At 39.5% G+C, this 27,493-nt stretch overlaps 2 protein-coding genes across 4 annotated transcripts in view; both read left to right on the top strand.

The window, feature by feature from the left end:
- The window catches only part of PLEKHD1 (pleckstrin homology and coiled-coil domain containing D1), a 283,969-nt gene that overhangs the window by 78,444 nt on the left and 178,032 nt on the right, over positions 1 to 27,493 (top strand). The gene's annotated exons all lie outside the window — the stretch shown is intronic.
- Positions 7,688 to 27,493, top strand: part of SUSD6 (sushi domain containing 6) — a 55,507-nt gene continuing 35,701 nt past the window's right edge. Inside the window, exon 1 of one of the 3 annotated variants that reach the window (XM_081937760.1) lies at positions 7,688 to 8,069. The gene's annotated coding sequence lies outside the window, so the exon portion shown is untranslated. Of the gene's footprint in view, positions 8,070 to 8,159; positions 8,388 to 8,571; positions 8,797 to 27,493 lie in introns of those variants that run through there. The other 2 variants (XM_081937761.1, XM_081937762.1) reach the window with 2 other exon arrangements.

Raw genomic sequence — 27,493 nt, 5'->3', positions numbered from 1 at the left:
TTGTCAGTGCAGTCAGATATGGAAGGAAGAGGGATTAGTCCAGCAGCTTATTGGCCAACTTTAGATGGGCAGCCACATCCTCCCCACTGGCTCCTGTACTCGAAGACACCTTGCAGTGGGAGAATATGGGTCCTTCAAAGTGACCATCTCCTTGTACCCCTAGTGTCTCCTAGTGTGAAGACCTGGCTATGAAGAGAGATCATCCCAAATAGCAACTATTCAGTGGTGCAATTGAAACTGGATGTACAGTGTACAGTTAAATAAATAGAAAATAAGCAACCTCTAAATATATAAAACCTGAAATAAAAATGTAGAGGGGATTACAGTTTAAGCATGGTGTTAGAATAGAAGACCTCCAAGGTACCTTCCAGCTGTATTCTGATTGATTGATTGGGAAGGCTCCGATCAGAGGTGGGTTCCTACCGGTTCGGACTGGTTCAGACGAGTAGGTAGTAACTCGGCCTGCCACGCCCTTGAACCAGTTCTATCAGCGGTGGCACCATCTTGATTTTCAGTTCTGCACATGCGCAGAACAATCTTCATTGCAAAAAAAAACCCTCGCTCCGATACACAGATTTTCTGAAAACCCCTAAGCTATTCTCCAAAAGCTGATTTAGACAGAACCATCTGGCCTGCTTCCAAGGTAATGAGTCTTTACCCCCATCTATCAGGATTATCAATGTAAAAGCAGATAATTGTAGAGGGAAAGTCATATATGTTTTTAAACAAGTAAATAAACACAGCTCAATTTACCACATGACAAATAACAGGGCTCAAGGTTATGCTCTCTTCCACTACATCCCTGACAAAAATTAAGAATATGGGAAGATTAGTGACATCTTTTATTATACAACTGTATTGTATAATACATTTAAAGTGTAACTGGGCTCTGAAAACAACAGTTGCTGCAATACCGAAATAGGTATACTATATTATGACTTTATCAATGAACTATTCTGCTTGTTCTAAAAGCAAGCAAAATGGGCATGATGGCTAAAATGGGGCATGATTAAATGTGACTATACATACTTGCAGATAAGGTGATTATACACCCCAAGAATTGAGTTTATCTTATCCACAGATGGATTTATACACGTGTATATTCAGTAGATGAGTGAGAAAGAACAACAATCAGGAACAAAAGCATTTCTTTATAAATTCAGGGCCTACTTCCTTTGTCTGAAGCCTGTAACCCCCACACTGCGTAATGGCCGCACTTGTCAAAAGGTGGAAAGTAGCAGTTGGCAAAAAGCATAATTACAGAGACTGTTTTCCTCTCAATTTTCCAAGTAAAACCTAGTCTAAAGACACACATATACTATTTCCATGCTTGATGCCTGTACAAAAGGGGAATTCATACTCTGCCCTCCCCATTAGATTCCCTAGGACAGTGATGGCTAACCTTTTCCAGACTGAGTCCCCAAAGTGCATTTGCTCCCAAACCCCCAAAATGTAATGCGCATACACCCCTCCTCCTGCGCATACATGGCAGAGACCCAAAGACCAGTGGGAGGCGCGTGTGCATGCACAGCGGAGCTGAAGTGGGGTGACGCCTCGCGTGCCATCAGAGAGGACTCTGCGTGCTATCTCTGGCATGCGTGCCATAGGTTCCCCATCACAGCCCTAGGGATTTACCCACCAAGGCACTTGGGAAAAAATACTAAAAAGTACAGCCTTAATTGCCAAAAACCTGACTCACCAGGATCCTGGTGAGAAAAGCTGAGTTTGAAGGATTCCAGTACTTGAGCAAGTATTCTAAACTGTAGTTTTCCCACCTCTACCAAATGGTACTATTTTCAGAAGCAACAGTCCTCCTTCTCCCAGCTGAGAGGAGCAACCCCTCCCCCCCCTTACTGATTGGGAATTATAGAAGTTGGGGTCCTTCTGCAAAACATTGATTTGGGTAAGAAAATTATGAGGATAGGAACTAGGTCTTGGAAGATATTAGCTATTAGAATCTACAAGCTCCCACAGGATGAAGGGATCCATTTTTCACAGGATTTCCTTGGATCTTCTTCAGGACAGCTCTGTGAAGGGTTTTACCAGTATTTTCTGTTGCAAAGAAAATTTGGGTGACACAAGAGTGCCATGTACATATGCACATCCTTCAGCTTCTTTTCGTTTAGGAAACACGATAAAGAGTTGTGTTCCGAGTCTTCTCCTAAACTTTAGGAGCTAAAGTATCCACTTTGCTAGAGGACTTCTCCTGCTCTACCGCCCCCACTGGATCAACATGGGAATGACATTTGCTGCAGAAAGAAGATAAAAAGGATCCTATGTGACTCTTTTGTTGTATTTAAAATTTTACTTTCCTGTCCGGTTGCATATTGTCTAGCTGATAATACAGCTGTTTCCTGCCTCTGTATAGACTCTGTTTATATAGGAACCATTTTCAATAGGTAACACTTAGGCCTAATTAGAATGAAGTCATATCCTTGTGTTAAATGCATTAGGTTTCTTCCATTATTTTATTTATTGATCATCTCCATTCTGCCTTCTGTTATGTATGGCCATACAAGACAAAATGTGTCATTTTGTGTATCATGTATATTTATAGAACATTCTAGAAAAACAAGCTAACTTAATTTTCCCTTTCGTTTTAACAATCTGAAATTCAGCAAGTTTCCCCATAATGGCACTTACTTGCTGGACACTGTCTGTAAAAGATCTGTTATTTTGATATTAAAGCTACAAACTCTGCTAGGAAAATGGTAGCAATTCCATACACATAAGACTCCCTGTGCCCATCTGCTCTGCAGCTGTCAATTGAGTTACAAATTTATGTTTGCAGGTGCTGTTTGTGGGACCCAGAAAGCAGCTGGTGTATAAAAGATTGCCAAATGCATATGAAATGCAGATTATAATCAAGAGCCTAGGAAACCATCTGCCAGCATGAAAAATAGGAAAAATCCTTTCTTTTTAACAGAAGCAGATTTACCCTTATTTCTTAAGATTGTAGATATTCAACAACAAAATTGTTAGAATGAATCTTCCTAACTAGAACTGCACTTTCTGGACCAGCTGAGAAGACTAGTCTTCTCCTTTGTCCCAGCTGGAGCTGGTGGGTGAGGAGTCATAAGCCCAAGGTCCTTTCTTTCTGGGGCATCTATCCTCTCCTTGCTCCAAACATCTATATGAAATCACTGGGGGAGATCACACATCAATATGAGAAGGCTATCATCAATATGTTGATGATACCTACTGGTAATTCTACATTTCTATCTTAGATCAACCAAGTGATGTCATTGCAATTCTCTACCAATGCCTGGAAGCTGTTAATGTGTGGATGGGTAAGAACACTGGGTAACTGTTCATATGTCCTATGCTAAATCCAACTTGTTAGGTTGTCCTTGCTCCTGAGAGCCAATGCTTCACTATAATTTTTGCATTACTGCTGGAATTAAGAATGACATTATGTATTATGTGTGCATTTATACCGTGATAAAAAAGTAATTTGGACGATTAAACAAAATACAGTTTGAAACACACACACACAAACCCCTTTTACGTTCTTAATTGCAGTCGGGAAATATATTCCAAAAGTTAGAAAATGAATAACAAAAGTGTATTCTACATCAGGGATCTGCAACCTTGGCAACTTTAAAACCTGTGACTTCAACTCCCAGAATTCCTCAGCCAGTAAAGCTGAGGAATCCTGGGAGTTGAAGTCCACAGGTCTTAAAGTTGCCAAGGTTGGAGACCCTGTTCTACATAACACTCTATGGCTCTGTTGAGAAAGGTTTCGTGTCAGTGATAGAGCTTTGCATATAAAATGTCCAAATCAGATTTTTAATTACTTCCAACAGGAATGAAAGAGAAGCTAGGAATGGTCATTGCCAATTCTTGGAGTAGATAAGATAGATAAGGGATATGTGCAATTTCTTTCTTTCCAAGGCCTTGCTTGGCTTTGGAATAGCATGTTATGAGCCGTATCTCAAACAATAGGTGGGGCCACAAGACAAAGAAGAGGGTCGAATGAAGACAAAAAAACAATTTTTATTTCATTTATTTTAATCTACAGAGATCAAATACTGATTTCAATTATTCTCCTTGTATTTAATATTTTTCCTTCTCCCACATTACAAATTACTGATTTGAGATAGTCTGGGGAATGAAAGTAAAGCTTCTGTAGTCATAGTGGCACCTTAGTTCCCTGGTAAAGACTGAAATATTAACAATATAGTAAACACTATACAAGTGGTCCTTGAGTTACAACCATATGTTTAATGATTGTTCAAAGTTACAACGGCACTGAAAAAAGTGACTTTTAACTGTTTTTTTGTGCTTATGACTGTTGCAGAATCTCCATGGTCCCATGATAAAAAAAATTGGATGCTTGGCAACTGGCATGTATTGATGATGGTTGCAGTGTCCCGTGATCACCTTTTGCAACTTTCTGATAAACAAAGTCAACGGGGAAGCCAGATTCACTTAACCGTGTTACTAACAGCTGCAGTGATTCATTAAACAACTATGACAAGAAAGGTCATAAAATGGGGCAAATCTCATTTAACAACTGTCTTGCTTAACAATGGAAGTTTTGGTCTCAATTGTGGTTGTAAGTCGAGGACTACCTGCATAATACAGCAGGTTTTCATTGATATAATTTGCTCTGGGTAGTTGAATGAGTACCAATTCTCTTAAGAGTGTTTTGGGTCTCTTTCCCTAAGATCAGAAGTATCACTTTATATACCTAAGCTCTTCTGAAGGAGATATGATTGCAAACAGCCTACTAAATTGGTTGGATCATTTTTTTTCACTCCTGGCGGTATACATGTCTCACAGTCCCATCTATTTCTCTTACTGTTTGGTCAAAGGAATGGATTACTGAAAGGTTGTTACTACAGCCCTATCTTAATACAATCCCCCATTTAAAAAATCAGACTATAATATAATGGGGAGACGTTTTTTTTGACCTTGAAAGGTATAATTAGCTTTAGCTGTAATGACACACGTCTCATTTGTACTGTTCTAACAATAATTCCCCATTTCTTCAGAACTGTGTTTTGAGCTGGGTTTCTGGCTCATAATAACTATAATTGAGGAAAGAGCAAAACCAATCATCAAAAAATGTTGAAAAAAATATCTCCCATGTTATCATTCAGATGTGGCTTTCTTAAATGGAAGCCCTTGTTTTTTTTGGTAGGATTCACCCTTCATTTAAGCAATTAAAGTCATTCAAAGATACTATCTTAGGCAAATATACGAAGGTAAGAAATATTTGCATCTTTTGCCCACGCTGCTAAAAATAAACTTGTTTGGTGGTTGTGATTACAGAAAGAACTTGGTTACCAACTGATTCTTTTACGTGGTAGGCATTTACTCAATGTTGACAAACAAGAATTGTATAATAAGGGATGCAGTATATGTCATAGCTTCTCTTAATAATGGCTAGTTTTCGATTTTTTTTTTCAAATTGTCTACAAAAACCAAACTATCAGAACATTGTTCTGTCTTCTGATCTCTATCACATCTTAAGATACATTGTCTTTTTTCTTTTTTTGAGGAGGCTGAAATCACATCTAATATTTGTAGGATTTACTACTTTGAAATCATCACATGCTGAAAAGGCTCTGCTCACTATGATTTTGAAGTTTCAGATTTATTCAGGATTTGCCAGCTGAAAAACTTTAGGAGGGGAAGGAACGAGATGGAAGTTGAGATAGGGCACCATGACAATTAGTGAAATATACTGATGGAACATTGTCAATTGAGGCAGGCAACAAAAAGGGTAGAGCTGGGGGCAGAACTTGAGAGGCACATGGAGGAACATGCTTTAGGCAGTATTTAATATCCCTCTAATCCAGGGGTGTCAAACTCGTGGCACGGGGGCCGGATGTGTCACGTGCTGGCATGCCCACCCCGGTTTAACAAAGGGGAGGGGAAAGTAATGATATGTCACGTGCTGTAATCAAAGATCATGCTGTTGTAGCATAACTAGAGCCCACGTGACACCAGAAATTGTCTTCCCATTGAGGTCAGTGAAAGGAAGTTCATCCTAACTCAAAGTACACAGACAGATTTTATGATGACAGAATATGGGAAAGGATACAGAGGGGAGCGGAGTCTATCTCTTCAGGAATAATGCAGGGTAGCCAAAGGAATCAGGCATGTGGCCAGTATCAGGCAAGAGGTGAGTCTTATTGTGGTCCTGCGAGCTGGACAGAATATCCGGCTGGCTATGCTAACAAACCCAGAAAATGGCGTAGTTCATCACTAAAACTGAGAGAGAGCTGAAGAAGTTTCTGGGATGAGAAGCAACACGTCTTCAAAGAAAAACCAGAAAGTCCCGTTGCCTCTTGAAAAAGCACTTTTGGGACAACCATGATCTGGTTGACTGAGAATCTCCATAGATGTTCATCACTAAAACACCCCTTCCCCCTATTTTACAAAGAGTTTGGAAATTTCATGTTCATCTTCATTGTCTGGAAAAGTGCAAAGTTAGTAAACAAAACAGGCAATTATTTCTACTGATTTTGAAGAGTAGGCATCCCCTTCTCATCCAAATGGCTGTTTTTTGGCAGATAAAGATAAGAGGAGGGCTTATGGGCCTCTATTGAAGCAGGAAGGGGGCAATATGACAAAATGTGCTTATCATCTTCCAATGCAACAACTTGCATACCTGTCAGAAGGTATATATAATGGAGGCATCTCTCTATCATGACATCATCATCACACATCACCTTGGTTTCCTAATTACTTGCAGTGGATGCCACTGGGAGGGGCTCTAACACTATCTTGTTCAGCCAAAAACTGGAACAGGCTGAAGGTCTGCTAATCAAAACAGAAATGGAACTCCTTGCAATGGTTTATTCCAGGTTTGGAATAAAACCCGAATTTCTGTTTTACACTCACTTCTACTTGAACACAATTCAATATGAGTTAGGCCCGAAAGAAAAATAAGCAGATTTTTTGGCAGACGAAAGACTAAACAACTAGAGCGGCCCAAATCTAATTTTGCTTTTGCTGCAACAAGTTTTTTTTTAAAAAAAAACTGCTCTAGAAATTCCTGTACACCAAAGAAAGTTTTCTATCTCGCAAAGGGGAATTATTTGAAGGAAAGGGGGGGAACAGGGCCGGAATTAAAAGGATAGGATATATCCTCGGGAAGATTTCAAAACCAAGTTTGGGCTGTCAGCTTGTCCTTACGTACCACGCTATTTTGCATTGAGAAGCACCTCTCCTGGGTCGATGCATCTCTCAAGTTTTGCTTACCTTGGACGAGAGAAGGGAGGAGGAATGTTTTATGAGAACGTCCCAAAAGTAAAAGGAATGCAAAACGGCGCCGAGTAGAAAACGCCGCTTCCTTTGATGGATACGCGTCAAGCAAACCTGCTTCCTCCTTCACCCACAGCGGCCGTGGGGATCTCCCTACTCGGTGGCAGGCGGAGGGCGTGCGGGGGGGGGGGAGCGTGCAGCAACGCTGGCAGTCCACGTGCAGCGAGGCGCTGGCTTAGTTGAGTGGCCCCGCCTCAGCCACGGCTTCCCTCCGCCCCTTTCCCTTTCCAGCCTCTCATTCCGGCCTTTCGTTCGGCACTCACCGGCCCTTTAAACCCGCGCGCGTTAAGGGCCGCCTCCTTTCCCTCCCCCCCCCACCTCCTCCTTCTCGGCAGGCCCGGCGCGTGAGGCCCCGCTCGCGCTACAGAGTGGGGGCGGAGTCAAGTCGGAGCCCAGTCTGTTGCTTCTGGCAGCGGAGAAAGCCGGAGCAGCAGAGTTGAAGGGAGTAGGAGGGCAAAGCAGGCGGCAGCAGCAGCAGCAGCAGCAGCGACGCGAGCGACCGGCGCCTTCTCGCGCGCGGGGTTTTCGGGCGGAACGCGGGACGCTCCGTGGCCGGGCCTCCCCCTTCGGCGCGCGTTAGGGGGGAATCTCCTCGCCGTGAATGTTGGTTGCAGCGGCCGCCGCGAGCCCCTGCGGCAGGAGGAGACGGCTCCGCTCCCCTCCCCCCGCCGTTCCCAGCGCCGGGCAGCCAAGGACACGCAGGCCTCTTGGAGTAACCGGGGCTCCCGGTTCCGTAGAATTGGGGAAGCAGCTGCCCGGGTCTGAAGCAGCCGAATTGCCGCGGCCGCTGGGTGAGTAGCTCGGTGACGACTGGGGTGTGAGGAGGAGGAGTGTCTCGGCGGCGGGGGTGGAAGGATCTTGAAGGCGCCTCCCTCTCTCTCTCCCCGCTTCGGTTCCTGGCTCTTTGTTACCCGAACGGGCGTTAAGACAGACAGCGCGGAAGGCGGCTGTTGGGCGCCACAGTCAAGAGTTGCTCGGCTGCTCCCTTGCCAGACGCTCGCACCTGCTTTCCAGAGCCTGGGGGAGGGGGAGACTGCTGGAGGGCTTCCCATTCAGCAGATGCAGCGGACGATGCCTTGCAAAGGTCAAGGGTGGATTGGAGAGTCGAGGTGAAGGTCAACATATGTGAATCCCTGCCTGCGTTTGGGGGGGGGCGTCTCTGGGGGTTGTCCGCAGTGGAAAACGGGCCGCAGTTTCCTTCCCGTTTTCTTAAAGGGAGACCGGGGTGGTGGTGGAAATCTCCCCCTCCCCCTTGCCTGGGAAACTTGGAAACTTGTCTGGACGAAGCCCTGCGTGGAAAAGCCAGATTTGGAGCACTTCCTGGAGGACGGTCTACGTCAACCAGGGAGATTCTGAAACGGAGATGAATTCACGCTCTTGTAGCTGTTCCGCTGGGCTATGGCTAAAGGGGAAAATCTTAGGCTGGCTGACTTCACAAAACAAGTATTATATGAAATATTCTCGTAGAGGGTGGAGTGCCTTTCGGTTTCTTTGTGTCTCAATCTGCAGCTTGCTTAGGTGATGTTTTAGTAAATGGGGGCTTCCTGTGGCTCTGTTGTTTTTAAAGAGAAAATTTATGGATAACATCTTTGTTTTATGAGTCTGCAAAAATATCTAGGCTTTTAACGAAATTCTAAAGGTAATTCATATGCAGTTTCGGTTTTGTCATTAGCCCGGAAAGGTAAAAGAAGGTGTGTGTGTGTGGGGGGGGGAGTAAGTCTGTTATTGGATTAATAAAGCTAGGAAGAAATCAATTTCCATAACAGCCTTTTCTGAGAAGCTTTATGTAAGACTTGATAATTGTATCAGGTAGTTGGTTATTGGAACAGAAACAAACAGTAGATCTGATACTGACCTTGTTTGATATGAATATCAACCTGTAGCGATAGAATATACTCTAATGTGCTTAAATTGCAATTCTGAGTCAGACTTTTATGCAAATATGTATAAAGGTTGCATTTGCTTACTCAGACTTCACATTGAAAAGCCTGTTTTTCATCCATATTTTCAAAACATGCAAGTGAAAACCTGATGCTATCAAATGGGGATATCTCTTGCGTACAGTACTTTTGGACATCTAATTGTAAGCAAATGTACTTTTTGTTCTAAACAGTACTATTATCATTTATAGTGTTATATTTATCATTAAACTTACAGTACTGTTCTACATCTCATTGCTTTAATTTATTCCTTGTAATTATTTTACTTTAAGATAAGGGAAAGAAGTAACATTAAAGCCTAGAAGTTGATGTTTAATTCCCAACAGTCTTATTATTAGTTGTAGCATGTTGATGATTTCTTTCATAGTGGTTTACAGTCTCATTATTTGATTTTTTAAAAATATATTTCTGTATTGTGTTCTATCAAGTCACTTCTAAAAATAGTTTTGGTATATGTAAGTAAATGTATATCTATGATATTCCTATAGTATAAATTTAACATATTAATATGTTAAATATTCATGCTATTTTGTATTGAATTTACAGTATCTGTTAAAGTTTCTACATGATTTAGATATTTAACCAAATCGGTTTATGTCAAAGACTGAATGATCGCCTGGGATTTTTTGTATTTGCATGTCTCTGAGGATTTACTTGAGTTGAAAGATTAGCTAGCATATATGCATCATGTCCTGTTAGCAAGAACACTCTTATTTCTTACCTCTTCAGTACAGAAATTAGTGACAAATTTGAAGTTTAAAAAAAAGTAATGGTTTTGGAACTTTGTGATTCATTCAAAGTAGTTGTTTAATATAGGTTTAGTGCAAATGGGTTTTAAATATGATTACGGCAAATTTAAGTTTTAAACTTGATTGTTGAGCAGGTAAAGCAAAATGTCTAGATACTTATTTGTATTGTATGCTCATAGTTGATAGTTATGAAGAACATATACTATCATTTTAATACATTTTGGTCTTTGCCATATTCTGAATGGTGAAGATGGAAACAAACTTGGGATATTTCCTCTTATTATGTTCCTTGTGCAGTACAACTATATCTCACTGTAAATTCCAGAGTTGGGAAAATTTGTTTGACTGAACATATGAAATTTGGGAGTAGGAGATCTTCTACAGAAAGGTTCTTTAATAGACTTTACATTTCCTTTTTTGGGGGGAAATGTTTATTTGGGGATTTCTGAATAACAATATTGCATCAAATATTGGTCATAACTGGGGAAAAGCAAAATGTGGAAATAGTTCAATTTCTCAGTAACTCCGAAGTCTTGCCAAGTCGTTTCCTTATGCTTTTTTTTAGTCTTCCTGTAAATCTGCAACTTGTGTAACAAGGCTGTACTTGGCAGGATCCTTTCTATCATTGTAATTCAAATTTTAAAATTCTTTTTAGAGAGTGAAGTTTTATAGCACTATTGTAAGTTTATAGCATTCCACCATGAATGGGGTTTGTCACTAGGGTTTCCACTGGAGAAAATGAGTGGTGATATTATTTCAGTCTATTTCATCTTTATCTGCCTACCCTGATTGTCCCACAGTTTCTTGGGGCTGATCCTCAGAAGGGGAAATGAGCAAAAATTGCCTTTCCCCTCTTTTGTAATGGATATTTAGATTAGATATTCCAACCCTGTATTTTTAACTAAAGATGATGTGTTTTTTGTTTAAATATAGGTTTTCAGCCTGTAAAGTTTAATTATACATTGACAAGGTTATTAATGCTAACTTAGTAGCTACATTTTGATGCTTTAGTCCTGAAGCTGTGTGCTAATGATACTTTGTCTAGTTTACTAATTAAATATACATGGTGGTACCACAATTAGATCAAGAAGTAAATGAAAATAAGAGTGAGGCCCAATGAAGTATTGAACTAAACTTCTGAAAAGTTAAAATTCTAATGTTATTTTTATTTATTATTTGCCTATTCCTGGTGGAAATAAGAGATACAAGTTTAATAAAATATCACTGAGGCAGAATATCTGTCCTTATTCTGTTCTGGCAAAAGCAATTGTTATTTTCACTGCCTGAACCTTGAAACTCATAAATGGTGAAGTATGTGGAGGGTGTGAATGATTTGAGTCAGGCAACATAGGCTAATCAAACATTGTTTAGACTGTTTTCCTTCTGGACTTCCTTCTCCAACTTGCAGAAAAAGTAGCTCTTAGACTTCATATTCATGGGGTTAATATTTGAAACTAACTTCTTGATATCTACTGTAGAGATATCTAACTGGAGCAAAGTATTATAATTGCTGAGTAGTTATTCCGACATTTTGAAAAACACAAGAAGCATAATTTACCTATAGGGGGAAATTTTGATTTGAAAAAAACCCCAAGCATAACGAATTGTAGTCTTAAATCTGGATGGGAAGTAACAGACTCAAGCTCAACCCGTCCAAGACTGAGTGGCTGTGGCTACCGGCGCCCCGGTTCAACCAGCTTACTCCATCACTGGCCATTGGGGGCGAACATCTGGCCCCTGTGGATCGGGTACGCAATTTGGGCGTCCTTCTGGATACCCGGCTGTCAATGGACGACCATGTGACAGCCGTGGCCAGGGGGGCGTTTCACCAGGTTCGCCTGGTGCGCCAATTGCGTCCCCTATTGAACCGGAGCGCCCTTCGCACAGTCACTCTGCGCTTGTGACGTCCTGGCTAGACTATTGCAATGCTCTCTACATGGGGCTCCCCTTGAGATGCACCCGAAGGCTGCAGTTGGTTCAGAATGCGGCCGCGCGGGTAGTTTCGGGAGTCTTTAGATACTCCCACGTAACACCTCTCCTGCGCGAGCTACACTGGCTGCCTGTGGCTTTTCGGGTGCGTTTCAAGGTGTTGATTATCATCTTCAAAGCGCTCCATGGCATGGGACCTAGCTATTTGCGGGATCGTATCCTGCCCCATACGTCCCTTCGGCCGATTCGCTCACACAGAGAGGGACTCCTCCGGGTGCCGTCCACTAGGCTGTGCCAGCGGGTGATGCCCAGGGGAAGGGCCTTCTCTGTGATGGGCCCGACCCTCTGGAATGACCTTCCCCCTGACATTAGAACGACTACGGACCTCAGCTCCTTCCGACGGAAACTCAAAACCCACCTGTTTCACGTAGCCGGCCTGGCCTAATTCCAGCTTTCCCACCTCAGTTTGTATTTTTAAATTTTACGGTTTTGGCTTTAAGGTTTAAGTTTTTAATTTTTATAAATTTGTACAGGGGATATTTAATTCAATTTTAGTTATGTATTTTATCGACTGTATGGTTTTTAAATTTGTACCTGTACACCGCCCCGAGTTCCTTCGGGGAGAGGGGGCGGTCTAGAAGTTTAATAAATTAAATTAAATTAATTAAATCAAATTATTATGGAGGGAGTTGGTATATCAGTTTTGATGATTTGGACAAAATCAGATTGGTTTTTAGCTGTGAGTGAATAATATTTTATGTTTATTTTATAAGGCAGTACAGAGTTAAAAATAGAAAAGGCAAAAATGTGACTTAGGCCACCCGTGTTTGACATATATAGGAATACTTTAAACACAACTTTTATGTTCTGAGGCGACAATGAAAGATGAGGCTGATGTACAAGCAAATGCTTTATTAACTTATTAACTCTGACAAAACGGAACAGCGAACAACCCCATCTGACAGCTATTTATATGGTAAGCTATCAGACGGGGAACCAATAGGGAACCTGTGGTTTTCCCACCGCCGGCAGGCACGTCTAAACCAATCAGAGGCGTCTCGGACAGCGCCATCTGCTGGCCACGCAGGTTAGAACACACCATTTTTTCCCCTTGCGATTGGATTTTTTTTTTTTTTTTTAAGTAATAGTCAATGTTATATTTTAGTTAAGTTGTTGAATTACAACTTGGGAGACCCAGGTTCAAATTCACCCTCTCAGTGAAGCCTATCATATAAAGTTATTGTATTGGCAAAATTGAGGGAGATATCCATGTAGCCTCCCTCTGGAGGCTGAAGAGATAAGCAGTTTCAAAATTTGATAAATAAAATAAACGTCTGTGGAAAAAATATATAAATTTAACAAATAAAATGAATAAAATAGGTTGAACTGCAATTGTACTGAGTCAATGCATTTTTAAAAAGGCTTCTTGTAAAATATTTGAAATGACCATGTATTTGTCTTTATTAGTTTTCCATTCTTATTGAAACATAGATAAAGAATACATGAGACTTCCTTATTGTAATGGAAATCTTGACAGTGTCTCTGAAAGGCAAAGTGCATCTTTCAAGGTTATCATACTAATATGTTCCTGAGGTTAAAGGCAAAAGCTATTTTTTAAACATTTCTTAAAGTTTTGACTGTTAGGCACTTAAATTGAAAATAATTTAGAGTATTCATATGTAATGTATTGTAGTTGATCAATAATATCAGAAGACTTTCTATAAAATATTCTTTGTCAATATTTTTGGAGTTTGAAAAAATTCCATTTGCCCAAATGTTAAGTAATAGCTTTTAATATACTTTAATTTTTTAAAAACTTTTTAAAAAAAGATTACTGCTTTTATGTTGAAAGAAATACAGGGCATTTGAAAATAGACTCTTCATATACAAATGAGGTAAGGGCAGACACTTAAAATAGATTGTACAAAAAAAACCCAGTCATTGCTGCTTCTAAATCTTCTACAATTTGTGAGTAATCACTATTCATTATAATCAAAAATACTGTGTTTGATTTTTTTTAAACAATTAGATTTGTTAAACTTGCCATATGGTTGTGTATCATTAGCTAATGCTAATTCTCTCTGGTTCTGTTCCTTTGTGTATAAAAGGGAAAGAGGCATTTATGACAATATTTTCTACTAGGAGTTGAAAGATTTATGTTTTAAAATACATTATATGTGTCTAATATTAAGTCTAATTTTTCCAAAATAAAATAGACAAAAATAAGTACAGTTTTTAATGATAACAATGTTGTTTTGTAGCACAGAGAGCGAATGAAAACAGGAAACGGTTATGAGTACTTGTTCCATAGCCTAAAGTTTGCAAACATGATACTTTTACTGGATCAAAATAGCTCATTAACGGTTACCGCCTTTCATTTAATGTTTTCCTAATATACAAAAACTTTGGAAGCACAATAATGTTTTAGAAACTAGTTTTTCATTTATATTCTTATTTTCTTTCATATTGTATATTCTGTGAATGCCATGAGAATTAGGATTTGTACAGGAAAAGAATTTGCATCCTGTATTATATGAGTGCTATTTACAGTTTTGCCGGCTTCCACATTGAATGTTCTTGTTGGAAGTTGGAAGTAAAGGTCCCAAATGGCAATCATATGTCCCTTGGAAACTAGCAGTTGTGCAATTCTTGTATCCTGGTTGATCATGTTGCTAGAAAAGTGAGTGTGTGGTTGGAGCCATGTGGTGGTAATTGCCTCTCTGAGAAAGAAGGCAGTCCCTCTGTGAAAGAGGTGGTGATATGCTCCCTTCTCAAGATTCTCCTTGGACAAAGTTCATAAAGTCTGCAGCCTTCCCATTTTAGAGAATGTGGTTGGGCCTCAGCTTCAGAGAACCCGAAATGAAAGTGTCCAACTTGAAAAGTACTAGTTCTATCTTTATTGTAAAGTGATATGGTATTAATAGAATGTTGCAAGTCTGAAAACATGTCTCTCTCCTACCCCCCATCCCCACTTTTGCAATTCAAGAAACTAAGGAAGGTCCCTTCTGAAATATTTGCCACACCCCTATTCCTTCTGTGGGCTCATCTGCCTCTTATCTGAACATTGTTTAATCTGCAGCTCTTCCTCTTAATCTCCCAGGGTCAGTTTCTCATAGCATACCATATAAATACTATCAACTGTGACGTTGTTTTAAATTGCCTATAAGCTTTGGGAGTAGAGGGCATACTTTTGCAAGGTTCCCTCTTACTTAAGTGTGTAATTCCAGTCAAGTGTTATGGAAGAAAGAGCTTGACTTCATGGGAGTTCCAATAAGGAGTCATATAGGGCTCTTTGTTTCCCCCCCATGCTGTTTATTAACTTCATGAAACCAAAGAGGCGTTTATATGCTTAAGAGCAAGCCATTGTAATATAGAGCTAATATTTGATACCTTACTGTTATGCACTAAACTGAAGATGTTGAACCAGCATCTAGAGCAGTGATGGCTAACTTTTTGCCATCGTGTGCCAAAAGCATGGGGGAGTGTGGGGGGGGTTGTGCATGGGCACAGCCACACCCATAATTCTATGTGCCTTCCCCCCCACGCATGCACACGACCCCCCCCCCCGATGCTCCCCCTGCTTTTGGCACACAATGGCACGGTGGACCCATTTTTCACCCTCCCCAGGCTCCAGACTCAATAGGAGCCCGGGGAGGGTGAAAACTGCCTTCCCCCCAGGAGGCCCACCGGAGGCCGAAAACAGCCTGTTTCCTGACTTCTGGTGGGCCCAGAAGGCCCCCAAACCATGTGCGCGCCGGAGCTGAGCTCGTGTGCCCACTGATATGGCTCCACATGCCACCTGTGGCACACCTGCAATAGGTTCGCCATCACGGATCTAGAGGGTTTATGCATATGGATAGGGCAAAATACATTTAGATCCTATTTTGTGTGCTACTGTATACCACCCACAAGTCCTGTGGAATTGGCTGCATTGCAAATTGACAAATAATTCCATTTTTTTTCATATCTTAACCGATTACTCTCTCTTTATTAAGTTCTTCCAATTTAAATATTTTTGTGTTGCCTAGAAAGTCATTATTGCTTCTGCCCTTGCAGTTTAATTTGACAGATTGTAATGTTATTACATCGGCATATTCTTAGTATTTCAAAATGTAATATATGTGTTTTTAAAATAAATCAAATCTTAAGTTGTAAATTCATTTAACTTTTTAATAACCCTAATTTGCCCAAGAATATCTAGTGAGTTTTGTGGCTGACTAGGAATTTTAAACTTTACTTCCCCCCACCCACCCACACCCACACATCAGACAATACAAGTAGTTCTTGACTTACAATAGGTCATTTAGTGACTGTCTGAAGTTACAACTGCATTGGAAAAAGTGACATCACTTTTCATGTGACCATTGCTGCATTCCCATGGTTACATGATCAAAATTTAGACCCGTATTTATGGCAACTCGTATTTATGATGGTTGCAGTGTCCCTGGGTCATGTGATCACCACCTACTGACAAGCAAAGTCAATGGGTAAGCCAGATTCAACCAACAAATGTGATACTAACTTAACAACCTCAGATTCACTTAACAACTGCAGCAAGAAAGGTTGCCAAGAAAACTCACTTAACAAATGTCTCACTTAGCAACAAAAAATTTGGGCTCAGTTGTGGTCGTAAGTCGAGGACTATCTATACTTTTTCCTCAGATTCATGAAATGCAGTGGCACTAAACTCCTTACAAGGGGAAAGACTAACCACAGAATTCTGAAATTGTAGTGCCTGTTGGCTGACATAGCATGTAAATTTGGATAGTTAATGCAAAGTAATAATGCAAAGCAATAATTTCATTGTAAGTCTGTCATGTGGCAGTTCAGATTTTTAATTTCTGGATCTTTCAGCAAGTTGCTTTTTTGTATATACATATTCTCTTTTTTCTATATACGTATTCTCTGGAGAAAAGATTCAAAGGAACAGACTGAATATTTTTCTGATGAAAATATATCAACAGGCTTTTATCAGGAAAGTGTTGCCAGTAATTGTAAAAAGTAAAAGTAAAACTTTTGGTTCTGAGTTAGCTCCCTGAAACAAATTTCCTTGGATATTTGTTTGAAGGAATAACTGGACAGGTATACAGTACATAATAAACATTTAAAAAATAAATTCGACATTTATTTTTAATAAATTATGAACAATTTCATAATTTAAGATTATGAAAATGCTTTAGTTTTCCACTGCAGCAATTTTTTAATAGTATGGAATTTTAAAATAGTGGCAATGCTTCTGTTATCAGTATTTACCAAGGCTACATCATTTGAAGAATTAGATTAGTAGTTATATAGAGTGTTATTTTATTTGTAAAAACATCCAAAATTGTTCAGATTTTGTATTTGTGTTTGGTTTCTTATTCTGGAATAATCTGATGGATCTGTTGTTTCTGTGATGAGTTTGTAAATAAATTTTGTTCACTATGGAAAGACTTCCTAATATGGTTCTCTCAGCAAAGTTATCTTATGGTGAGGAGGTGGGAATTCAGGAGCTATGCTAAAAAGAGCATACTAGCTCACTTTTATTTTCCCTTGGCCTCAGCTGACATCTGACTGCTTTCTGTTTGTTGGCTTGTTGCTGCTTATGGAAGTCATTACATTTAATATTGATTAAATGATAGAGTATACATTGCAGCTATCATATCAGATTATCACTTTGGGCAGCAAATTAAAAAAAGTTGAAGAAATTACTTGCATTAGTACAAGCATTGTTCTTGATTGCAAGAAATGTGAACATTTTAAAGTGAAAGGATGAATTATCCTTTCACTTGTCAGTTGAAGGGTGCGAGCTGCTGTTTCCAGTGAATTAATGACCCACAATCCAAGTGTGCAAATGTAAGCTCTTTAATGTTACCTTGCACCTTTATAATTGAAACCTATTCTTGCCCTGGCTTAGGTTTTTTTGTAGCTAATTATGAGGGATGCTGAAATAAGAAACTGAACAGCTAACATAATGTGGAAAGTATGATTACCTGCTGTAATTCTCCTTACTGGGAGGTTGAGATTAGAAGTATTAATGTTATTTCTCAAATGAACCTATTTAGTTTTGAAGACTAAAGAGGTAGTATGTATGGATGGAGAGGCAGTTGTAATAAAAGATAAAAATAACATATGTGTGCCTGGTCCTTTAGACAATTTGAAGTCACATTTGGTGCTTTTCTGTATATATAATCGCAGATAATCATATCTTAAATCAGAATATATATTTCATTTTAGTCATATTCTGTTATAGTGTATAAATGCCTAAAGTCTCTGTGTTTTATTTTAGCTCATGTATATTTGAAGATCTGTGGAAGTTAATCAGAAAATATTTCATTAATATTTACCTCTCTACTCTGTTTCCCTGAAAATAAGACCTCCCAGGATAATAAACCCAATCGGGCTTTGAAGCACATGCTCTAAAATAAGCCCTCCCCAAAAATATTGCAACACAGCAGCAGCCATGAGGTGACTATGCTCACCGCCTCCTGCACCTCAAAAATAATAAGACCTCCCCAAAAATAAGACCAAGCTCTTATTTTGGGAGTAAAAAAAATAAGACCCCGTCTTACTTTGGGGGAACCACAGTAATTGCTTTGTGCTCCTTTAATCACATCCATTAAATATTTTAAGTCTATGCTTCAAATTTGGCTCAAACTATTAGCTTGTGATGAGACTATGACAAATGGAGTATACCTCATCAACAAAATGATTTAACAGATTTCCATAGCTAATGATTTAGAGGACCATTATTTTGCTACAGCTGTAAAGATACAGATGGTTTCTGTGGTCTGGATAATCTTTGGTATCATTTGAGATCTACTAAAAATGAATTGTGAGTATCTTCAGTTTCTTTGTGGAAAATCTAAATTGCTTGGAATGCAGAACTAAAGATCCAGTGACACCAGGATTGTACCTAGCAGGGGAGATATTATTAAAAGGATGGATGTTGCTACTTCAGTACAATTCTTTCACACAATTTCTAAATCTGCTATGGTAGACTGGAAAGCATATTGTAATTTAAATCTTATTATTTTAAAGGAAACAGCTGAACTCACCTTAGCCTGAAGATAAGCTCTTTAAGCCATATTTTTCTTGAATCAGCTATACAGCCCAGCACCTTGCTGACCTTGGCTGATCTCAAACAACTAAACAGGGCTGGGTAGCTTTTTGATGGGAGGCTACAGAAATACTAGATCTGTAGGCTAAACTGAGAAGTTAAAAATGTTTTGGAAAGATGCAATGGCAAAAACGTCTGTGTTCTGTTAAGAAAATGTTATGGATGCTTGCATAAATAGAGCACAACTTAAAGGAGATTTTTTTTAATGCCTTCCCAGACTCAAAAGACATCTATAACCTTCTTTCAGAAGATCTCAGAGAGCTATTTTGATCTAGGGATGGTGATCCCAAAAAAATATTCCAACAGAGCAGCAACCATGAGGTAGCCACATTCACCTCCTCCTGCACCTCAAAAATAATAAGACATCTCTGAAAATAAGGCCAAGTGCTTATTTCAGGGTTCAAAAGAAAATAAGACCCTGTCTTATTTTTGGGGAAACACGGTATATATATATAACACGGTAAACTGTTTCAAGACACACACACCCATCTCCCAGGACACACCTACCGCGTTTCCCCTAAAATACGACATGTCCTCATAATACAGCCATGCCACATTTTTCTGGTGGGCAAAAATATAACCCCCCCTCCCACATATAAGCCCCCTGGACAACCCCCCACCTATGGCCAGGCAGGGCGCCGCTCACCAACCTAGCAGTATCCTGAAGGTGCCAAGCCGCAGGAACCTGGGGGAGTCAAAGGTGATTGTGTTGCTTGGCGCCTTTGAGATACCGCTAGGTTGGTGAGCAGCACTGTGCCCAGCTGAAGAGGGGGTTGCCGGGCGGCTGCTCTTTTGCAAGTGGGCTCCCAGAGAGCTGGGCACAGCCTCATGGGCGAATGGCTGTGTTGCGCTGTTGCAGTAGCACAACACAACAGCCATGAAGTGACCATGCTCATGAGCAGCCACCTGGCAAACCCCCTTTGCAGCCAGGCACAGCGCCATTCACTGACCTAGGGGTATCCCAAGCCGTGTGAGCACCTGTTCGCCGCCACCTGGCTCCCGCGGCTTGGCACCTTCCAAATGCCAGTGAGCGACTGTTCCGCTCTCGCTCACCCACCTCCCAGCCTCACGATGCATGACCCAGCTCTCATTATGGAGCCAAGGCACCGCCATCCCAGCCTGGCTTTTTCCGTGACTTCCAACCGGAGTCTTTCGGCAGTGGTCACTCTGGGCGCACGCTCTATGGTTGTGGGCCAGCAGCCTGCAGAGCGACAGTTTTTCCCCCATGCTATCATTCCCACAGCACAATCTTATGCCTGAGGATATTTACCCATGTACTATGGCTGCATTACTATGGTATTATCGTTCTTATCTTTTCTACTGCCTTCTTCTATTGGTAACTTACGATTATATACTTTGTTGCTTGTATGTACACTGAGAGCTTATGCATAGGAGACAAATTCCAATTTGAGTTGGTCAATAAAATATTCTATTCTTAGTCCTGTTCATTTTTGTGGAGTATGCCTATTTTTTCATATGATTATACAGATTGATATTTTTAGGTGTCACAGGATATTTTATGGTGACCGACTTTGAAACAAAATGAGATTAATTTTTGAAAGACTACCGTGTTTCCCCCAAAATAAGACAGGGTCTTATTTTCTTTTGACCCCTGAAATAAACACTTGGCCTTATCTTCAGGGAGGTCTTATTATTTTTGAGGTGCAGGAGGCGGCGAGTGTGGTCACCTCATGGCTGCTGCTGTGTGGCAATATTTTGGGGGGAGGGCTTATTATCTGGGGAGGTCTTATTTTGTGGAAAAAGGGTAGTTGGTAAGCTTGCAAGAACAGTATTTGGAAAAATATTTATTGTCTTTTTTATTCTCCTGGTTGATACATAGACATTATGCATGGTTTTGTGTATGATCTGCACAGTATTGGAAAGGGCCACTTCAATACTGAAATCCAAATTAAAGCATTGCTGGCAAATGGCTGTCCAACCTCTGCTTGAACATACCCAGTGTCAATCATTTTCTCACTTTTCTTGATATCAATTACACCAACTACAGGTATTTCCCATCTGTTACTTTTGTATTTGATTTATTTTTTTCTAAGTGAAGAACTTTTGCATTTGGTGTTAATTTAATTCTGATTTTTACAAGATTCTTTGGAAGTTTACTTTTTCTGTTCATTATCCCAGTTGTCTGTATCATCAGATGGTAATGTTGTGGGCATTGCACATATGTTATTTGTATATCACCCTCTATTTGCTTTCGGCAACTGATGTTGCATTTGAGGTCCAAATTTTACTTACATAACAATATTTGGAAAATATATTTGGATAGGAAAACTGTTAGAAATCACTTGGGTTTTAAAACATGTTTAATGTTCCTCAGTAAAGTAGTGATAGAGTCTAAACTAAATTAGTTGAAAAAGTTTTTTTTATTTCAGGGGGAACTTGACTTCAGTCTCTGTTGCCTGAATTCAACCATTGTAAAGATCTAGCAAATTCCTCTTTATAGGGTCCTGTTTAGCAAAGGATGGTCTTTTCCAAGCAAATTAGTTGTATGTGTGTGTTTATGACCAGTTTTTTTTTAAATCTCTTTATACTGCTGATTTCAGTGGTGTTCTGGTGTTTTAAACTTGGGCTGAAAATATTCCAAAGTATTTTCTTAAATAAATTAATTTGGTTGTACTACTCAGATTTCTAATTATCTACAGGAACTATTGTCTGGCTTGAAAGAAAGTTAGCTTTGATTTATTTTAAGACTTCTTTGCAATTTATTCTGAATATCCCTTTAACATATATTATTCGGGTAACGTAGTTGATTTTTCTTCAATATAGAAACACTGAAGGGTCATTTTAAAAAGCAATGAAAAGACTTTGTTATAGATAGTAAAAATAACTGCACATCCAACCCTGCAAATTTATTGGCCCTTAGAAATAATTGTAATGAACTACAAACATATTTGCCTCCAGTGTGCTCAATCAGATCAGCAGATTAAAAATTTGTAAAGAGTCTAAATTATAGTATCATACTGGTGAGATTTATCATGCTGGTTGTAGAGCAAAAATGGAAATATGTTGGTTTGCTTTCTAAGTAACATCAGATCGTATGTACAAAGTTGCATTTTATTAAGTACAGATGACAGGGTAATTCTTGTTTCTGGGGTTATGATGAAGATATTTTTGAAAATAGGAACTTTCAAAGTAGCCTCTATAATATCTATAAGAGTAAACTAGCCAATGATAATCCTTTTTTGTTATATGACAATTTATAGCAACTGGATTAAAAAATCAGATTTTTCAAAATCTTTTCATGCTGAACATAGACCATTTTGTGGTATCTGAAAGATTTTGCATTAAAAATATCTTGATTGGAGTGAGCTAGGCAATCAATTCCACAAAGCCTTGCAAATATGGAACCAAGAGAAATTGAGGTTTTAAGAGGGAAATACTGTTGAGTGTTGATTTGTTTCTGGTTGGTCTATTTTGAGATACTGTAACATCACATGGCAGGAGTAGGTGGAAGAGGTATCTAAACTTTTCATTTTCTATCCAAATGACAGGGGCACAATTTCCTCTAAACATCAGTCGTCATTGTGTATTTAGTACAAGTCATATAGTATTTTTAGTAAAACCAGCAGATGTTTTTCTAGCTCTGTGCCCATTTCTCTGCTGCTGTCTCCTGCTCTTATGTTCTCACATGTCCTGCCTGCATGAGTGTGTGAGTGACAATGTGGGCAGAAATTGTTCATATGCCTCAAGTTATTAGTCTGTATTTAAGAATACAAAAATCAGACAGAGGAGCTGCTTGCAATGTGTTTTGCATTTTCCAAGAGTTCGGTGGTTATTAGATCCTGACTTCTAACATGTTATTTTTAATTGAAAATCTTCTCTTTTCTGTGCTTCCTGATGCTGTTCAGCTAAGGCAGCTAATTTCTTAATGGGCAGCTAAATTTCCACTCATTATTGCTTTCATTTCTAATAAGTCTTATCTGTACATATTCATGTGGTTTTGAATATGTTACAGAAAGGAGTGGCATAAATTATTTGAGTAAACCTATACTATCGGAATAAATTGTGTGTGGTTTTCAGTTCATTGATCTCTTGTATGTAGTGTATATGTTTGTGTGTACCTTCTAGATAATGTTGATGCCTGGCAACTGCCTGAGCAAGTCCCTGCAGTTTTCTGGCAAGATTTTGGGTGTGGTTTACCAGTGCCTCCTCCTTAAGGGTGAGAGAAAGAGAGAGAGTGTGTGGCCCAAGTTCACGTAGCTGACTTTGTGCCTAAGACAGGAATAGAACTCACGGTCTCCCAGTTTCGAGCCTAGCACCTTCATCTGTATATCAAAATACCTATTTTATATACACACAGTCCTGAATTGTTATTCTGAATTAGAAACAATGTTTTAGACTTTTCATATGATATATAAGACATGCTTCTCTTAAGAGTCTATTACAGTACATGGTCAGGTGAAAGTAATCAGGAACAGGAGTTAAGTTCAAAGCACTACAAATTTATTACATGCTACCTATGCACAATAATTTGATGATCAAGGCAAATTGGTGCTAGATAAGAGTCACGGAGGGCAGTGTGGGTGAGTGGGGTTGGTCTTTTGTTGTAGTGTAGCAACTCCAAACTGATGAAGTGTTTGACATCATATTCGGACTCTGCCTGATAATACAATAATGCAAAGCAATGCAATGCAATGCAATACAATACAACAATAATACAATACAATACTACAATACTACACAATACAATAATACAATACAATAATACAATACAATACTATAATACTATAATACTACAATACTACACAATACAAGACAATACAATGCAATACAATACAATACAATACAATACAATACAATACAATACAATAGCAGAGTTGGAAGGGACCTTGGAGGTCTTCTAGTCCAACCCCCTGCCTAGGCAGGAAACCCTATACTGTTTCAGACAAATGGCTATCCAACATCTTCTTAAAGACTTCCAGTGTCCAGTGTCCATAGTAGATCATCATCTACTACAAAATGTATTTTCTGAAGTTAGGATATGTAGGATGTTGTCATGTTCCCAAATCCAAGAGGGAAAATAGTACAGGTACTCCTTGACTTACAACTGTAGTGGAGCCCCAGATTTCATAAGTCAAGGCACTCACATGACTGACCCAGTTTTGCAACATTATTGCAGTGGATTTTAAGCTACTGCCTCAGTCATTAAGCAAATACTATGGTTGTTAAGCAAATGCCGTGGATGTTAAGCAAAGCAACAGGTGGTTTTCATTGTAAACTGGAAATAAATACTGGTTTCTGGCAAAAAAAACATAAATTGACGTGACATGCCTATAGGAAGCTGCCAACGGTCATAAATGTGAGCTGGTTGCCGAGTGCCCAAAATGCAATTGCGTGACAGGGAGAAGCCATCAGAACTTTGAATCTGGGTCACAAGTATCTTTTGGGAGTCTGCAAAATATTGAACAGTCACTATGCAACCAGTTGTAAGTTGAGGACCATCTGCATTTTAAAATCCAGACCTTAATTAAAAATATTGCAAACAAAATGGCTTCTAAATAATGTGTAGATCTATGCAACTTTGACTTGCGCTTGAAAATGTGCAAAAACCAAATGCCTGGGAGGGATTTTTTATATTATTATTTTTGAGTGCAGCATGCTTATTTCACATTATAGTTTTTTTTATTGTCTTTCCTCCTTAAAATGGAGCTTGGGGGTAGCAGGTTCAATCTAAAGCAATTGAATAAAGCCATTATGATTTATCATCCACCCCAACCTTTGAAATCAGCCAGGTAGAATTTGCCTTTGAGCAGCCACTTTAATTTAAGCGAAGGATTGCTGAAATGTTTGATGATTAAATTCCTCCCTGAGGAGTTTTTGAATCTAGACCTTTTCTGACTCTAGCAACATTTTTTTTGCCTAAAAATAAAATTGTGGGATTTGTATTAATTGAAATAGTTTATATTTCCCCATTCTAAATGCCAAACACTACCTACATTGACAAATTCCATAAAGTTCATAATATACTTTAGTAAATAATTCCTGTACTTTGTTCAATTCATTTCTCCAAAATTATTTGCGATCAAGAAACCACAGTGCATTGTTCAGTAGTGTAAGAGAAAGCTGGTGAACTGTACCTTCTATCTATGACTTTGACTTTGGAAAACATTCATGTTTCTAAACAAAAAGAAGTGTGCTGATCTCTGGCTACTTTTTAAGGAATCCCGGGGTTCACTTGAAGAAGACAACTGTTTTCAAAAGGACTCTTACTGGCTGTTACAGCAATGACTGTGATTTGTGTACTTTGCGGCAACAGGGGAGACAAATATTAAAGTGACCCACTGTACTTGGCCATGGGAACTCATGATCTTGAAAGCCTATTCAAGCTGTGTGTTGCTTGACGTTTACCAATTATTGTGTTGACTAGGGTCAGCATTTTTTATCAGCTGCCTACTTTTTTATTGCTTGGGTGAGCAATAAATATTGCCTGCCACATGACCACAGAGACGTCACATTTTCTTCCAAATGAGGAGGGGGGAAAAGTCCATCTCATCTTAAGGCAATTGCAATAGTGCTAACCTAAGGGATGCAGTGCTCAGTGGCTAAGACGCTGAGCTTGTCAATCAGAAAGGTCGGCAGTTCAGTGGTTTGAATCCCTAGCGCTGCATAACAGTGAGCTCCCATTACTTGTCCCCGCTTCTGCCAACCTAGCAATTCGAAAGCACATAAAAAATGTAAGTAGAAAAATAGGAACCATCTTTGGTGGGAAGGTAACAGTGCTCAATGCACCTTTTGCATTTAACCATGCCTGCCACATGACCACAGAGACATCTTCAGACAGCACTGGCTCTTCAGCTTTGAAATGGAGATGAGCACCACCCCCTAGACTCAGGAACGACTAGCACATATGTACGAGGGGAACCTTTACCTCTACCTTTACCTTATGGAGGACTAGGGCAGCCTTCTCCAGCTTGGTGCCAAATAAATATTTTGGAGTAAAAGTTCCAGTATCCTTGTCCGGGGTGTATGGCAGGTAGTCCAAAATATGTGGAAGATATCAGGTTGTCAGTTCTGAGCTTAGGATAAGTAACAATGTAAAGCAGGTTTCTTCAACACAACATGCAACACAATCAACATATTGCCTGACTTGATTTAGCTCATTCATAAGGTTATAATGCGAAAACTGCCATAAAAGTACTTACCGCATTTTTTGGAGTATAAGACGCATCAAGGTTTTGAAGAGGCAAATTTTAAAAAAGTATTTGCACTCTGCAAACCTCCCAAAAACGGCCCGTTTTTTGTGTAAACGGACTCAGGTTTTTTTTTTTTCAAAAAGGCATGAATAGTCCTTAGGAGGCTTGTAGAGTGTTCCTAGGCGGGGTGGGGCAAAATTGAGCTAAAAAAACGGGCCATTTTTTGCTCATTTCTGCTTTCCCCAGCCCCCAGGAGCTCTCTGAAAGCCTCCTAAAGGTTCTGCACGGCCATTTTGGTGAAGGGGGTGGGGTTTTGGGAGGCAAAAAATGCTATATTCAGTGTTTAAGATGCACCCAGATTTTCAGCCTATTTTTTGAGGGAAAAAGGTGCGTCTTATTCTCCGAAAAATGCAATAATTGCAAATTGGTGAAATAATGCTTCCTATTTGAAAAATATCAAGTATCTTATCACTTTGGAACTGGATGCTGATATCGAAACCGTCTATAGTTGTTCTCCACAAATATCAAGTAATACTATATTATATGCCTAACTGCTGACTCAAGCCTAACCTCCCTACCACCCATTTACCCTTTCCCAGTAAGATTTCAAAAGGCTTTTATACTGTACATGGGTCCATCCAGTGTACCAAGTTTCATTTCTGCTCCTTCAATAATCATCAAGTGAAGTAACACTCATAATTGCGGAACACACTCTCTTACTCAGTTATGACTGGTTTTGATCCATGTAAGTTGGAGATGACCTCTGAAGACTTTTGTTTTTTCATCAGGCCTATGCCTTTTCTTGATGCTATTGAACAGTTGTCCTGTTTACTGTATTTTCCAGTTTATAAGACACACCTAAATTTACAAGAGGAAAACAAGAAAAAAATAGTTTTTGGGCTCTGTGTGTCCCGTTTTTGCCCTCCCCGGCTCCCAGAAGCACTCTCCAGTGCTCTGCATGTCCCTTTTTGGCCAAAAACGGGCCCGTTTTTGGGCTTCCCAAGCACTCCACACATTGTGTTTTCACCCTTCCAGTCCCCCAGAAGTACTCTGCAGTGCTCTGCACAGCCCGTTTTAAAACATGCTCATTTTTGCAGAGTGCTTCTGGGGCCTGAGAAGGGCAAAACCACAATGCACTGAGGGTTCGGTAGGCCAAAAATGCCCGCATTCAGTCTATAAGATGCACCTAACTTTTCACCCACTTTTAGGAGGAAAATACGGTATATGGTTTTTCAACAGTTGAAATGTTATTTGGTTCTATTGTTTTATTGTGTATCATACCTAGCTTTGGGTTATTTCTAAGAATGAAAAATGATTGGTACATTTAATAAATAAATTAACTTTTTA

This window comes from Natrix helvetica (assembly GCF_964273705.1).
Source record: "Natrix helvetica genome assembly, chromosome: 1".
Classification (NCBI taxonomy): domain Eukaryota; kingdom Metazoa; phylum Chordata; class Lepidosauria; order Squamata; family Natricidae; genus Natrix; species Natrix helvetica.
The sequence above is the reverse complement of the archived record's forward strand: the minus strand, read 5'-3'. Positions and strand labels throughout refer to the sequence as shown.